The sequence below is a fragment of the Diuraphis noxia genome, unplaced genomic scaffold (genome assembly GCF_037042655.1).
Source record: "Diuraphis noxia isolate RWA-SAM2 unplaced genomic scaffold, SU_Dnox_SAM2 contig0001, whole genome shotgun sequence".
NCBI lineage: Eukaryota > Metazoa > Arthropoda > Insecta > Hemiptera > Aphididae > Diuraphis > Diuraphis noxia.
Window position 1 is genome coordinate 6,663,405 of NW_028301711.1, and position 17,921 is coordinate 6,681,325.

The 17,921-nt window shown below is 29.2% G+C and overlaps 1 pseudogene; it reads left to right on the forward strand.

Annotated features, from left to right (window-relative positions):
- Positions 1-587: 587 nt before the first annotated feature.
- On the forward strand, positions 588-13,289 carry LOC149059384 (uncharacterized; annotated as a pseudogene).
- Positions 13,290-17,921: the final 4,632 nt, after the last annotated feature.

A 17,921-nucleotide genomic window follows, 5' to 3' on the forward strand; every position in this document is an offset into this window, starting at 1 on the left:
TTTAAAAGTATAAACTATTATTGTAGGTAAGGTATAGGCAATAAAATAAATTGAACTTTTGTTTTTGTAGGTATACAATATGAAACAGGTATTTAAATTTTAGGTATATTATTATCTTTAGGCATAGATGTTTTAGAACTTGAACTATACGAGTATTAGCTGTTTAAAATGGTAAACGGTCACTTTGTACGGTCCATTGTTCAAAATGTACAACGCGGACACTTTGTACGGTCTGGTAAAAAGGTACATTGCAGAACGCGGACACTTTGTACGGTCGGGTAAAAAGGTACATTGCAGAACGCGGACACTTTGTACTATTATATACATAAAGTATATATATTATAAATATAAGTTATATACCTAAGTTAGCAAGTAAATAATACTATATATTATATATGAAAAATTTTACTAAAAATGTTATAAATACATTTTATATAATCTGGGGAATCTCATGGGTACATATACATCGATAATAGTTTATCATTATATATATTTCACTATCGCGATATCTACGTTAAATACTTATCATTTGCGTTTATCGTTGAAATGCATTTCACTAAGACACTGTCACTACCGAAATCTTCACGATGGAAACAAGTTCCAGTAAACTAAGACCAAAACTTGTTAAAGATCGTTTTGAATATACGGCATTAAGAAAAAATTTGAATGATATAAGATGGAAATGTTCAGTCATCACGTGTGTAGGAAAAATTTCTACAAATCTTATAGAACCAGTAAGTACCTCATATATAAATATTTTATTTTTATTTCTTAACTGTGTAGATATATTATAGTTATTGTTATACAAAAATATTTATTATAAATATTATAGGTACTATTTGTATATAAATTACGATTGTATTATTATTTGTGAACGTCAAATAATATGAATTTAACTTAAATATATATATATATATATATATTTTAGTATACCGTATTTACTAAATTTGTATCACACAACACGACCCAAAACCATTGGATGAACTAACATTCTGTGCCGTTAACAACGCGAAAACTGAGATGAAGCAATGCGCAATTTTATTAACAACAAAGAAAGTACAAATCAAATTCTTTTATCAATCGCACATGGATGTAGTAGTAAGTAAACAATATACATTTTTTATAGGTTTTTATATTTTTAGGTATAGTAAAATATTTTTTACATCGATGTTTCATTGTAGGTAAAGTTTGTTCAAATTTGGGAAATCCTGATGCTTTACGTCGCACTATAAGACGTGCACGACGTAAAAATATTCCTGATGAGCCTAAAAATCTAAATTTTTCACTACCAAATAAGTGGAAAACTACAATAGGCGAGTCAACTGATTTTTTAATTTATGACATTGTAAATGAGCATAGAATTTTAATTTTCGCTACAAATGGAGGTCTTTCTTTTTTATCTTCATCAAATATGTGGTTCATGGATGGCACATTTAAATGTTCCAGTATATTTGCTCAATTATACATTATACGAGCAGAATTTGAAGGAAATGTTAGGACATGTGTTTATGCTTATCTTCCAGATAAATTAGAAAATACGTATCATGAAATGTTGTTAAATCTCGTTATAGCATCTGTACGAAACGCAACTCCCCTTAAGCCTGAGCGAATTATTATAGATTTTGAGTTAGGTGTAATAAACGTAATAAATCGAGTTTTTAATGACGTCCAGATTCAAGGTTGCTTTTTTCATTTATGCCAGTCTGTATGGCGACAAATTCAGCAACTTGGATTAGCAAAATTGTATAAAGAAAATGAACGGATTTCCAAAGAATGTAGAGTGATGACTTCATTGGCGTTTTTATACCTATTGACGACATTTTGGTCGAAATTAGTCTCATATGTATACAACATTTTCTCAAGAATTACTACCTCTTATTTCATACTTTGATAGAACTTATATTAGTGGTAATAACAATAACGCACGGTACCCTCCTTATATTTGGAATGTAAGACGTCAAACTATGTCTAATTCTCATCGAATTAATAATTTTAGTGAAGGGTGGAATAGTTCGTTCAATAAATTAGTAGGAACAACAAATCCAAGTTTTAAATTCCATATATTATGCATGTGGTTTTTAATGATTTTTTTTCATTTTTATATTTTATTTGTCATTATGACATATTTATATTGTACACATTTTTAATTTGCTTTAAAACTGATATCTAATATTATAAAACAATTAAGATTTATAATAATATTATTGATTATTTGATTATTTTAATCATTATTAATATACGATGAAACAATTTACTTTTAATTTTTATATTTTAATAATTTACGTTATAATTTATAATATTATATATACTTATTACTGAGGTATATAACTTATATTTATAATATATATACTTTATGTATATAATAGTACAAAGTGTCCGCGTTCTGCAATATACCTTTTTACCCGATCGTACAAAGTGTCCGCGTTTCGCACTTTTAATGCTCGACCGTACAAAGTGACCTAGAACCGTTTAAAATGTATGCAAATTTATACTTAAAAATTGAAATAACCTATTTTTACCTTAGTCTATAGCTTTCACTACATATTATACAGTTGATACTATAATATAATAACAGTACCTACCTAGATATAATTATATATTTGTATTAAATACATACCTAGGTAATAAACTAATAAAGTATAATAAAGGTAAATTTTAAACATTTGCAGCTATCTTAAACGATAAATGTAGGTACCTAGCTAATTACATTTATTTATTTATTAAATCTATTTATGTTACAGATTGTACAAATTAAAATCAATATGTTAAAAAAAAAATTATTACATTACTACATTACATTAACAAACTATATACACGTGCATGCAGCATGCTAGAATATTACACACTGCTCTTATTTGATTTGATGCGTGGGGTAATATTAAAAGTTATAATTATAATATAATTTATATTATATGATATTATACTTAAAAATTATTACTTGCAGCTATATTATAAATTATAATATGGTATGGTTAATTTATTAATTATAAATTAGAATATTACATACCTGGTTTTGTACTTCGACGAACAAATTGTATATTTATATTATATATTATAAATACAATATGTCAATATAATTATATCTATTATATACGTACGACACATAGCACAATGTAGTGCTGCACAGCAAACGTCTAAATAGTAAATAGTAATATCCTAATATACTTGAAGATTGTAGCAAACAAATTATATTATTATTGTTATCATTGCAATCAGGATTGGAGATATTCACTGATACATGATTATATAATATATTATATGTGTAGGTATATTATATTTAAACGAGCCACGATAAAGGACGGTTACGGTGGTGACGGAAATCCCGAAAATCCAAACTCACTGACACGATAACGGTTTACAAATAGAACTATAAACTATTTTACAACACTTAGAGAGAGAAATCGGTGGTACGAAAAAGAGTGAGCGAGAAAAGAAACAAAGTAATAATAATTTTATACAGTTCCTTATGCGGTTCTCCTTCACTACAATACTTTATATTTATCTCTCTCAATTATATATTTTATTACGGTTATATTATTATGATCACCTAGCATTGATGGCTTGGTGTAATAGAAGCGCTGTCTAATGTCCATTAGTTTACTCGATGGCCAATATATACTTAGGTCTATCGGTTAACAGTACAAACGGGCTACGGTCATACCGAAAAAAAATTATTATTTTTATTACCTAACTGATATAGTGATTTCCATTTTTATAATATTTTAATATTATTGTTAATATATCCAATTCTAGTACATTTTAATAGTTTAATTTTATTACGATCAAAAGTAAATATAATATATTTGTATTTAATTGTACTGTTATACCTATATTGTACCTTATTCCTTAACACTACTGGACTTCACTCTCGTGAAATGGGTAAATCGTTCAATGGAAGTTTTTGTATATAAATGGTTGCCATGGTTATATTATGTAAAACATAATGTTCATATAGAGGAGTTAGGAATTTTTGGGCAACGAAGTGCATGGGAAAACGGGATCGCATAAAAATTACTGCAGTGTTTCTTTAATTTTAATTTTGTTTTATCCTGTACTTTTGAAAACTATTGAAAATTTTAAATGTTGACCACATGAATAAATCAATATAAATCTGATATAATAATTATAATTATAATTTATATTATAAGTTGATTCATTTTCCCGTCGAATAAGTTATGAGATACTTTGAAGAAAATCGAAGCAGTGTTACTGTCCCAAACAGTGATGACAGACACAAACTAAAACACATCATTTTTGAAATGATTATGATTTATGTGACATAATATAATATTTGTCGACATTATTATTATTTATTATTATATATGTTATCTGCAATAATATAACTTTAGAGATATTCACGGCCTCAATATTTTTACTTGGTGTTGTTTAAAATATTTCCTTGTACTTTAAATTAACTTATTGTCAGAATATCTTTCAGAACATATGTCATCAACAACTATATATATTAATTGTCTCAAAATTGTAAATTTTTGTAAATCTTAAAATACTCATAACTCGCTTTAAAATTAAAATATAATAAAAACCCTCGGCTATAACCTAAATAATAATGTTGCCCTTAATTTTTGTAAGAAGTCAATTCATTCTAAATTTTAAACTAACGGAGCTACATTGGAACTGTTGAGCGTAAAATTTGTTATGTTACGCTCTTGTAAGACTGAGACAACACATGCGGGTGTGACAAATTCTTAAGTAATGATTCTAAAACAACACTTATAACTAATAAGTTCTTTTCTATACGTTATTTGATATAATTATTTTTAAAAGTATTAAATTCTTATCACAAATAATACATATATTAAAATAATAAAAATTGTTTTATTATTGAAAACGTATGGTTTCATTGAATTAAAACTGTACATTGATGTATATTTAGGGTGCAATTTTTTCATCACCTTTTTTCTTTAATTTTATAGTCGTTTTCCATTAGTCCTACAATAATTTTCTTTGAGTGCAGAAAAAAAAAGACGATGTGGAGGATATAACCCTTAACTCCCTCCCTGAACACACCACTACATACATTTGGTTTTAACTTTCAGCAAACAGTTTTTTTTTTAATTGAAGACATTTAAACGCAGCAATTAATTGTATACTTATATCCGATCTGCTGAAAACCAATGGCAAACATTTATAAACAAAAACAATTCAATTTCTATCGTCAATTTCAAAATCCTTTTTTAGCGAGACATTAAATCATATAACGAAACTACTGATCAAATTTCATATTCTTAGCTGCTGTCGTTCACGCTAGGCGATGATGAATCAGTCAATCTGTCAGGCCAAGTTATTTCATGCATAACGTAGAAGAACCAAAATTTAAAATTTCATCATCATACGTTTTAAAATTTTGAAGAAAAAAAAGTAAGTGGATGCGTTAGAACTGTGAAAATTTATTTTACTGAGCTAGAGAATGCGGACAAATCGAAATACTAAAAATGTATATAAAATAGGTAGAAACGGGACGCTATCGAATAACTCCTTCATTTATTACTTATCGAGCACAAATCGCTGCAATCTAATTACTCGAAAATTTGACAATTTAAGTCAAGCATCCAAGCACACAATATCGGTTTTAAAATTTATCTGAATACAAACAAATTGTATCATTATTTAGTGTTCACTAGAATACGTACAAAATATATATTTTTGAATCACTTCCAAATTAGATCCGAAGTAGTTCGATGTGTCATCTAAAAAAAAATATTTCATTATATGTTATTAGTGAAGTTATGTTATTCAAGGTTTTATTTGTTTCTAACATACAATTTTTACATTGTATCTAATAAATACATCTAAACTGAAGATCAAATTGGAATTTAAAAAGGTTTTTTTTGCCTAATATCTGGTGTATGTATTTGCAAGCTAAATTTTGTAATTTGTATGTTATTTTTTTGAGGCGTGATATCAAAAAGTAAGTGAATGGGATGAGCTGTGGACTTCTGTCTAGACCTTTAGGTACCTAATACTTATTTTCGAAATTTTTCTAGGAAGAAATTTAATATGCAATTTGTATGTATTTACAAAACTGATCCTGTAACTCCACTAATTACTTTAAAAATGAACCGATTACACGTGTGATGTCTAATTTCAATGTTGACCCTTCGTTTCTTCTATGCCTATAATAATTTACTGTATAGTATAGGTATATATATATAAATATATATGTTTAAGGTGTTTATATGCTCAAAGGGTTTATCCCGTATGTTTAATAAAATAAAATAAACTCTATTGTTATCCGTTGGTTTGCAAGATCCCTTTTTCTAATTACTGCGTGTCCCTTATCTTACACGTGTAAAATTTGCCCACTTCACCAAATGTTTAACCAATCAAAACATTTTATTTTCAATTTGATTTACGATAAAAAGTGTGGTTTTTGTGGATGTGCTATGGACTAGGTCCCGCACAATGGCGGATCCAGCGCCCCGATCTCCCCCCCCCCCCCATTCTCTAAAAAACTTCATATCCATATAAAATGTATTGTGTATATTAGTTATTAATTTTTGGAAACAGCCTCTATATTTACGTCTATGAAATACTACTGCCCCCCCCCCCCGTTATTTTTGGTTGGATCCGCCCCCGCATTTTTTAGTTTATGGTCAACTTGGTAGTTCATAATATGTAAATACGGCTGTAATACGATTGCGCGCGGTCCTTATCAACGGTACCTTTTTAGGTGTACAAGTGCGCGTGCTAAATTATTTTTGCTTCTAAGCAACGTTGCCAAATATACAGATTATAGGTGCATGGTAAATATCCGAACTTTTTAGGTAGACTAAGTGTGAATATAAAGTATCTGTTATTTTTTGTAACTATTTGTACTATTTGTAACTTTTTGTACTATTTTTGACTGATTAATTGACACGCGATGCCACGTTTATAATGTTATTAGAAATAAATACAATAACAACATAGGTATACGACAAATAACAAATTTTTTTATAATTTTTTTAATAATTATTATTATTTTAAATTTTAATAATAAATTGGCAACGTCGCATCCAATTTCACGCGCAATCGTACGCTTTTGAATAGTCAAAAACATGTTCTTTGTTATTCCGGCACCGCGCGCAATTGTATGCCCAAAAAGGTAAAACGCGCGCAATCGTACTCCACCGGTAAATACCACCTGGGTGGGACACCATACCAAGGGAACGGTTATTGAATATAATAACAATAGTAGATCATGGGGTATAAAAGCTATAAGCGTGTAAGCTAACGGATATGAAGAGTATTATAGATAGGTATTATGCATACACAGGACGCGAGACGCACTGTTAAGGTTGTTGAAAGCGAACCATTTTAAGGAGTTAAAATATATAGGCAATATTCTATATTCTCACAGAAGAGCTGTGTGAGTGTGTTCGTAGTAATAGATATATTCGTAGTAATAGATAGTATTAGAGTGCGTGAATTCCTGGAACACTGTAATTTATTATTATGTCATATCAGTAACCAGTTGACCTATAATTGTATTACCGTCACCTCGCGTTTATATGGACAAAATACTAAATAGGTAATACAACATAATATTACAATATGATACTATAATATTATAATTCATCTACACAGCTTCACGTGCACGTCTTCTACCGTAAGGCGTGTTTTGATGACTATTGCGATCAAGTTCATAAATACAATAAAATATTTTGACCGGGCCAATCCGGATTTTACCGCTCACCCAATCATACTATTACAATAATAATAATAATACACCTATACATAATATTATTATCGTCGCTGTATTGTGCATCACATTGCACAACGATAAAAACGCGTCGTTTGATGAAAATAAATAATAATCATCATAATCTGCTTGGGTTGGAAAACTTTTTGATGTCAAGGGCCAAAAATTAACTAAAAATTTTTCACGGTAAACAATATTTGAACAAACCTATACTAACCTTGTTTTATTTTAAACGAAAACGTACCTACAACCGTATCAATTGTAGTTTATTTAAGTTCACAGCGAAAGCAGCTGTCAGGCTTATTATTTTAACGAGATTACGAGGTAATGAACCACGAACAAACAACATATTTTAATCATTAGTTTCGAGTCCATGACAGTTAGAGGCTAAAATATATTTATTTGTTTGGATTACACACTTAAACACTTCATATATAACGTGAAGGTGTATTTAATCAATACACATAAACATAGGATAGTCAATTTCTATTTTTATTTATCTATACAGAGTACAGAATACATCCCAATAAAATGGTATAAAACTTGTACATATTACCTATAGTCCATTTATTGAAGAAAAGTTAAAAACTAAGTTAACTATAGTTAAGAAAGTTACTTGTAATTACAGGTCATTACACACTTGGCATTTCGTACCACACACAATATTTTATTCGCTGCATTACACTATATTAGTTGGTGATTTTCATACAAACTATGAATTTTACTCTTGGTCCTACGATACTCACAAAAAAGTGCCACCGCTCCTGACGAATTACCGCCGTCATCATCCTATTCAGCAAAATCGTTAATTCCCGTGACAAGTGGCACAGTGAAAAGGGTAATCGAGAGCCGCATCTCAATTTTGTTATGGGGCGATGGGTGTGTGCGTAATAGTTTATAGTTTCATAAGAGTATTAATAAATTAACCCTATTAAAATACATAGAGCAAAGTTATCTTTTAAAAATATTATCTCATTTCATATTAGTTCTATTAATCTTTTTCTGTATCTGTTCTGATTATCATTATGGTTTTAAAATTGTCTGCGAGAGGTGATACTCCCTCCCCCGCTCATCATAAATGTCTTATAGGATAATTTTTAAGAGAGAGAGACAGAGAGCAAAGAGATAAAAACCCAGTGTTCGAGAATAGTTATTAATGAATAGCTCGTAGTTGCATCGGTAGGTGGGATCGAACAATTTACTCATTTCTGATATTATTTGAATTTACCGTGCCACTCGCAGTGACTCTGGACTCTGGTATTTGGACCTGTGCGGCGAGATCATTCACCGTGGACCGCACGTGGCAATGTCATCACGGTGCATTAACCTGGGACTCAGGCACGTGGATGATCGACCGATGCGCCGCCGAACGAGTGTGGCGCGCGTGCATCAGTGAAACCGCTCCAACTGCAACGCCACCACGATCGCCAAAGCAATATTTGCAGCCGGCTGGAATACAATATTATAACGTCGAACTGGCGTAAACATAATTCTACCTATTTATTACATAAGGTACCTACGTTTTAATGTGTAATAATTATATTGTTGTTTACGGTTTTATTGTCAGTTTCTAATAATCGCATAGTAACGCAATAATACCTATGTATCGGCGCCGCATTATACTCAGTAATGCGACGACGTAAATATTATAATATCAATACAATACATGAACAACAATAATTATTGTTATGCACACCGATATTCCTAATATCGTAGTTAGGTTTGTTTCTCAGCGGTATTCTTCTAATTATTACGATAATAACATTATACAATATCATAATTACCTGTTCCTTCTTGTTTCTCGGTTTTCGAAAAAAATTATAAAAACACACACATTGGCGCGAGTCAACGAAAAAAAAAATAGAAAAAAAATTACAAGTACCTATCGAAGACTTTGAAAACAAACAGAAAGTGATCGCAGCGGCGGCGACGGCAACGGCGACATCAGCAGCAACAGCGGCATTCTCATCTTCGTACACCTGTCATCTACTATATAGGTAAATACCGCGGCCAGTGGTCGCTATACCGCGGTATCTGCTACCCGACGGAAGTTCATTCCAATATATCTCTGAGGTACCTATATAATTATATACCATAATATTATATAATACTTACCACCATCTTCAATTAATAAATAATAATTATGTAGGTAATAACCTATATAATTAGTAATTAGTAACTACCCGGGATATTAATTATCCGGTGACCACAGTTTTGACGTCCAATAGCGCGACGATCGGTGCAGGGTTTTCAAATCTTCTTGCTATAATGCTTTTAAATGCTCAAGAGCACATTATATCCGCATATTGTGTTGTCCCCGTCTTACAAATGCGTGACATAGCCAATCTTACGCTCAGAAGCAGATCGCGTTTAACTCCATTAGTTTAAAAATTAGAGTGAATTGATTTCCTACAAAAATTAAAGGCAAGAGTATCATTTAGACCATCTCGTGGGATTTTTACTATATTTTGATTTTGAAGCAAGTTATATAAGTATTTTAAAATTATAAATTGTTTGTACATCTTAAAATAATTATAAAACTCGCGTCAAAATTTAAATAAGTGCAGTAAAAAGCTATTAACCTAACCTAACCAGGCACGCACCCAGAATTTTTGCTTGGAGAGGGGCTTAATAAATTTTCTTTTTTTCTTACACACAACTACACAAGTAAACAATTAAAACTAATTTTTAAATAACCACTTTAATTTATTATTATCATATATTAAGTATATAATATGTTATATTATTATGTATTTAATATTTATATAATTATATCTATAGCTAAATATTATGACAAATCAATTTAAAATTTAAGTTTCCTGGGTCCCTTTTCAGAAAGAATTTGTATACATCAGATTCTTTAATTTGTATTTCTCGATGTATGTGAAGATTTGCCAGACCATTTAAACGTGACTGTCCCATTGTGGACATATCTCCATTGTCGGAGATAGGTTTTAATTCGCCGTAGTGTGGAAAACGATCTCTCAGCCGTACTTGTATTTACCGGTAACGTTGCAAATATTTTCAAAAGTATAAATACTGATTCAAATATTTTAATATCACATACATTTAAACCATCAATCGCGTTTAGCGGTAAAGTATATCCACAGTTTTTAAATTTTTAATACCACAATTCGAATTCGACCTTAGCGACAGAAAAACTAATTTGTGGCATAATATCTTTTTCGTAAAAGTCAAAAATATTTTTAAAACTTGAAATTTATTCATCTGTTGGATTACGTCCGGTTGGTAAAAGACATTTATAACTTGTTAGGAGATTTTTATGTTTTAAAAATCGATCAGAAACAGAAAGACTATTAAGAAATGAATCGACCCATGGAATAAAAATTGAACGTCTATAGTATGCTTCAATATTTTCAGATGGTGTATTACATCGCTTAGTTTGGTGTTTTATTAGTCTAGGTATAGACATAGTCAAGTCTAAATTAGAGGCAACTTCTTGTGCTTCTAAAAATAATTGTTTAAATTCATTGTCGGCATTACTTCTAAGTCGTCGAAGAACACTACACTTTCTAATTGGTTAACTGAAGTTGATAGATCTATATCTGTCATTTGAAGTATTTTACTTTTTATTTTATTTTACTTTTGATAAAGTATAAGCTAATTTAGTTACAAGTTTTGTTAAAATGACTTCATCGCAAGCTTCTATTATTTGGTTTTGAATGTTCCAACTAATATACGTTGAATTTTTTTTGCAAGTCATTAAATGTTGTTTTAAATTTCTCCTGAATCAATTCGTTCGTGCCCTGAGTAACGCTCGAAAATTGCCTTCGTTGCATTCAGGATCTTGATCTATATTAAACGTTCCGTAATCTCGATGTGCCCTAAGTGGTAGACATTGTCGTCCACACAAAATAATTATTTTTATTATCGATTTAAGTTTTTCTTGATTCTCTAAAGTCTGTTGGTGATGAAATTTGTTAATTTGTTTATCAACCTATAATATTTTTCCTAACATGACATCCATAAAATGGTCAGCTTTTAAATTAGCTTTTTTATGATAATTTAAACTTCCGTGTTTTTCGAATTTTTTAAGCCTTTTTTCCAATTATTGTACCCCTTTTTAACAAATGTATGTAGTGATTGGTTTGAATTATAATCAGCCTCAGAAGGTGCAAATAATACGCAAAATTTACAAAAAGCACTATCTTCAATTTTTGAATAAGTTAACCATTTGTATTTAGTTAACCAGAGTATATTAAATTTTCTTTTTTGATTGCAAATTTGTTGATTAAGAAAATTATAGTTATTATCTGGGACCCACACATTTTGTAAAACTTGAATTTTTTGTTTATCGTCGAGTTTTTTATTTACAAATAATGATATATCGAAAGAAGACAAATTTTCATAATTACCAACAATATCAGTCGTCAGATGTTGACTGTGACGGCGAAGCAAAATGTTTTTGAGGACTGGGCGGTTCATTGATAGTTGAAATTTTTGGTTTAATACTAATATGTATATCTACTTAAGAAGAGTACTACTAATATCAACTTCAGGTTTCTTTCGTTTTTGACTCGTTTTAACTCATTACTCAGCTTTTTTATTACTCATACGCACATTCGACACAGCTATCACAAACAAAAAATCGAACAGACTGAATTATCTAAACATTTTAAACGAGGTTTTCATGCCACAGACAGTCGAAAGTCATAATTATCATTGTTATCGTAGTTAACAATTAAAGTCGATTGTACGTAATCGTTATAGTACCTATCTATAAATCTAAAAATAATTTTCAACGAAATAAAAAATCGACGATTGCCACCATAGAGTATATTGATTGTCACAAACCTTATCGCGTAGTATTGAACTATTTTGTATATCTATATGTGTATCTAACATAATAACAACATTTTAAAATAAAACATTATCATTTATCATTGTTATACTATATTTTCTATAATAACGTGTAATTTAATGAAAAAATATTTGGGGGGGGGGGGGCTTAAGCCCAAAGCCCATTTGGGTGCGTCACTGAACCTAACCACGAGGTTGTTTAAATTATACTCTTGCCTTTAATTTTTATGAAGGATCAATTCACTCTAATTTTTAATTTAACGGAGATAAACTCGATCTTATGATCTGAAAATTTAATGTTAGTAATGTTACGTACTTGCAAAACAAAGACAACACATACGAGTATAACGTCCTTTTAATTTATTATTATAATATTATCAATCGACAATCGTACTACTATTATATTATTTTGGCTTCCGAGTCATATGTAGTGTTGACGAAACGAACCGACGATAAATTTTGGCATGGTGATGGCGGTACAGGCATCTGGAGGGACGGGCCTTGAGAATTTTTTTACTTTCCTTACACACAAGTAGACGATTGCCTACCACTAATTTTTAAGCAATAATTTTATTTTATCACCACATAGTAGAAATATAATATCATGTTATATAATCATGTATTTAATATTTACGATTAAAAACTTAATATACAACTGTAAATATTAGGTTCAAAAATCAATTTAAAATTAAATATTTCCTGGTCAATACTTCGGATTTTTAATTTGTATTCATCGGTGTTTATGAAAATTTGCCGTAGTTTATGAATTAGACCTATGATACTACATGTTTTAAATGAGTAGAGTAGTGGACCAACAGCTTTCTGATTATTCTGATAATTATTTAACTATGGGTAAGGCTCCATTATTTCAAAAACGTTAATACTTTTTTTAATAAGGAGTTAAATGAATCACCTGGGTCTTGGTATCGCATTATCTGATGTAAGTTTACACTTACCTTTGACTTAGGTACCTACTACAAAGATAGATAAATACCTAATTGGTAATACCTATATATATACCTATACTTATTACTACCTATAAATATACTAACCACAATATTTAACGTCATAATATTTGACCAATATCGTTAAAGAACTTACAAAACTAAATACACTTAACATTTTTGAAAAGATACTAGAATGCTGGTATCTTTCTTACTTCACCAATAAATTTGGCGAGTATAGAATCTTAACAGAATCTAATTTCTAAGGTGGAAGATAGAAAGGAACATTGTATGTAATTACTAATTAGGTAGGTAAGTAGGTAGGTAATTATTTTAGTAAGTGAAATTGTCATGTACATACCTACATTTAAGTCAGTGGTTCCCAAAATGTGGACCACGATTCACTAGGAGCACAGCGAGTATATTCTAAGGACATTGGCACCGTGGTCTACTGCTAATAATAATTTTTTTTTTGAAAATTCATTATTAATGAGTATTTTTTATCCTGTTGCTTAAGGTATTCACAGCAGGGCACTTTGGCTATATTTGGTTAAAAAAAAGCACTGAAAAAAAGTTTGGGAACCGCTGTTATAAGTTATAAGACTAGGTATGTATTATGTAATTACCAGTTAGGTGGGTTATCTGTCAGAAATCAAGATGATACTTTATGTAGGTAACAGCAGTTATTTTACAAATATCAATGCAGTAATATAGTAACGTACAATAATAATAACAGCATGTAACACAATAATAAAAAACAATAAATGTATACGGGTAGGTGTCTAAATTTTAATAAAATTAAAATTAAAATAATCTAAAATATAAGTAAAATTTGAAGTATTTATAGCAAGAATAAATAAAATTACTACTTATGTTTCAGATAATCTAGATTTTAATTGTTATTCTGAAATAGTTATAATACAAACTCAGTAGTCATCTATGTAAAAATGAATGGATATATACAATAGTTCTTCCTGCAATGGAAGGATAAATAAAAAATTAAACCGTATCAATATTGATAGTTGGGACATTGAAAGGATAGGTTAAGTACGGCCGTAGTAGTGGTCGGGACTCGGGACGCTACAGGGTTTTTTAGCACGCTAACGCTACAGCTACTTCTCCCTAAAAAGTAGCTCGCTATCGCCACATTTTTTTAAAATGTAGTGTGATACTTTTAACTCTCTTATCTAAATGTAGTACCTACACTACTTTTTCGCTACATTTTAGATTCTGAGCGGAACGATTTATTTTATTGATTTTACAATGTTGATTTTTTCTTTGCGTCTTAGTATACGATAAGTTGTCGAAATAATGCTTCGATATTTAACTTCAGTAGCTTTCTGATTGGAAAATAAATCTAGTTGGTGCATTTGGGGAGGGGGGGTCAAATTTTTAATTTCCCAGTAGTTTTCAAAAGAACTGAGAAAAAAAAATTTGATAGAAATGTTGTTTTAATATAGGTAAGATCAAGTACCTACCTACTTTGAAAGTTATAAAATTTGTAATGTTTCAATTTATAACTTTAAATTTCATGGATATTATCTATACCTACAATGATGACCTATACAGATAATTACATTTGCTTTATTTTATTAGCAGCAAACAAGATTATGTTAAAGTTAACTCTTATCATTATTTCATTGTTATTAATGAATGTTTATAAATTAAGATCAACATTTTACGAAAATTAATAGAAATAAAAAAACATAGGTATTGCTGTTTATTTTTTAAATAATTATGCCTGACTACAGTGTCAATAAAATAAACTGTAGTATATGTTAGGTTAGGCTAGGTTAGGTACCTACTTGTACAAATGATGGTAAAGAACTTAATATTTTTTAAATCCCGATTCAAGTATTTACAAGTACAATGTTCAACAATAAAAATGGTATAACTAGGATAAGTAATTAACTCGTTTTAAATTAAATAAAATCTATTTATGAAAGTAAAATAATTAATATAGAATCAATATTGATACTGATATTGAATAAAGAAGATACTTCGACCAGTCCATGTGTGTGAAGTTGGCCCCCCGACTTTGTCCAATCGATTTCAAAACTATGTCAATATTTTGCAAATTAATTGCAAATAATTGCAAATTGGTTTTTAGAATTTGCAAATCGACATTTTATTTTTGGTGAATTTTTCAAGTTTTTTTGGTCTTGGATGACAATACAATAATCCGTTGTCATTTTGGGACACGGACCTCCAGGTAGGCGATGAGGGGTGTGCAAAGTCATATCCGAGGAAGTATCACACGCTCGTATCACCGCCGCTGATCGTCGATTAAAAATTTAAAAATTAAAAATTAACAAAAATTCTTTTTATTAAATATAAAAAATTTGTTTCATAAATATTTTTTAAACGTTTAATAAAAAATGTACTTTTAACTAAAAAGTAGAAAATAAAAAATAAAAAATAAATTTTTTTAAAAATACTTCTCAAAAAATATTTAAAAAAATTACATTTAAAAAAATAATGAAAAATTTAAAAGTGTGTGGTGCTCTTACACTTGACATACACTCCCAGTCACTATCTTATAAACAGGATTGAACAAAGAAGTGTATGTAAGTGTACTTAGCTCGGCTTTAAATGTTTTCTATGAACATTTTTATATATGTTGTCAAAATTCAAACTTTGAATAATTATAAAAAAAAATTGTGACTGAATTTATTTTATTTTTCAACTGCTATTGTTAAAATATATGTAGATATTGAAGAAGAGATTTCAGAAATAAAATAATATAATAAAACCTTATTGGTCAATAATTTTTTAACTAACAAAATATAATTTATACTTGTATGATAGATAATACCGAAGCTATAATAATGTTTTTTAGAAGTTTTGCTCTTTAATATCAAACATAATAGAACAAAATGGTTGATAAGAATAAGTTGATGGTCTATTCTTAAAAATCATAGACTTATTATTATTAAATGGACTTGCAATTAAAGAGAGAAATCATGAAACCGGCATTGAATGAGACCGACAATTACAGTTAGGGGCAACCATTAAGAATAATTTTTATTCATTTTATATTTTTTATTGGTTAGTATTATATTTTTCTATTAAATTTATTTTTTTTATTTTATTTTTTTCTTGATCTATTCCAATCTTTTATTTATATTACTTACTTTTTTTTTTAAATGCAGGTTCATTCATCGCTTTATTTAATTTTTATTATTATAAATTAGAAACCAATTCGCAATTATTTGCAATTAATTTGTAAAATATTGACATAGTTTTGGAATATCGATCGGACAAAGTCGGGGGGCTGACAAAAAAACTTGAAAAATTCAACAAAAATAAAATATCGATTTGCAAATTCTAAAAACCAATTTGCAATTATTTGCAAAATATTGACATAGTTTTGGAATCGATTGGACAAAGTTGGGGGGCCAACTTCACACACATCTATAGTGATACACAAATACACAATACTAGGTGCCTATAATATACAAATTAGAGACTGTTTGGTGTTTACTTCATTGCAAAAACCATATTACATTATTATATTGTCATTTATTAGTTATTATACTTGTTACTTGTTTGTGACGGTGAACAATAAACTTTGGTAAATTTGTTTTTATTCAGTAATGTCCTGTTAATATTGTGTTGATAAACTTAAACTTTTTTCTAATTTTTGAATGAAGTCCATTAGTCTATACATTCTCAATATTATTGTGCTAAAACATATAAATATATAGGTACATAGTTTATAATACAATGTGCATTGCATTTCTAGGTACCTGCTGTATATGGCTGTATGGATTATAGAAACTAGACTAGGTACTTAAATAAGGTTTGTTTCAGAATACCTACATATTACTTGATAATTTGCTTATTGTTTTTACAAATTTTAATAGTATCACAAAATATTGATTATAGTAACTAAAAAATATGTACAATGAGAAATAAAGATAAATACAAAATATTATTGGAACAACATATAAATGTAGGTATATAATTACTATATATTTTACAATAGTGTATACTATAATTTTGAAGTTAGTACCTTTAAAATCATAATACAAGTAGTAATATTATGTACAACATACAAATATAAAATAATAAAAATAATACGACTTTATGGATTATTTTCAATAGGCCCTTGAATGAAGGCATTTTTACTTCAATGCTTAAATTTAGTTCTGTCACCAGTCTTCAATTATAGACCTATTGAATTCAATCTCATATTGCGAAAATATTTGAATTGTTGGTTTTAAAGGAAATTCAATGCCCAGTTAATAATATTCTAATGGAGGAGCAACATGGGTTTTGTTCTGGTCGTTCCACTACAACATGCAAACTCCTATTTAATAACTTTGTATTTGAATCATTCCAACAGCATTTGCAAGTTGATGTGGTTTATACTGACTTTAATAAAGCTTTGGATCTAGTTGATCATGAGGTTTTGATTAAAATGTTTAGCAGTTATGGCTTTGGTGAGCCAT